Source organism: Penaeus monodon, chromosome 22 (assembly GCF_015228065.2).
Source record: "Penaeus monodon isolate SGIC_2016 chromosome 22, NSTDA_Pmon_1, whole genome shotgun sequence".
NCBI lineage: Eukaryota > Metazoa > Arthropoda > Malacostraca > Decapoda > Penaeidae > Penaeus > Penaeus monodon.
Window position 1 is genome coordinate 25,835,850 of NC_051407.1, and position 364 is coordinate 25,836,213.

Here is a 364-nt window from a genome sequence, read left to right on the forward strand (position 1 = left end):
TGCATTATTCTGTGAAGGTAAGGAAGGCGAGGTAGTAGATTTGAAACCGTCACAACTGCGTCACGCTCTACATGTTCGAAAGCCTTCTAGGCTGAAGGATACTACGCTATCAAATTCAAGAGTAAACGTCGTAATTAAGTACATTTGGTTACGGACTCTTGTACTAAATAAGGAGGCCAGGGCGTGGAACAGACCGTGCTAAAGGGCCATACTGATCTAACTGTTCATTTCAAAGAGATTTAGGAAAAAGGATGAGCAAATGCCTTTGAAACGCATAGTAGCATATTATAACTGAATGATTTGTTTATACAAATAATTATTTGTTTGCGTCTGCAAATGTGTGTGGGTATTTTTGTATGTGCTC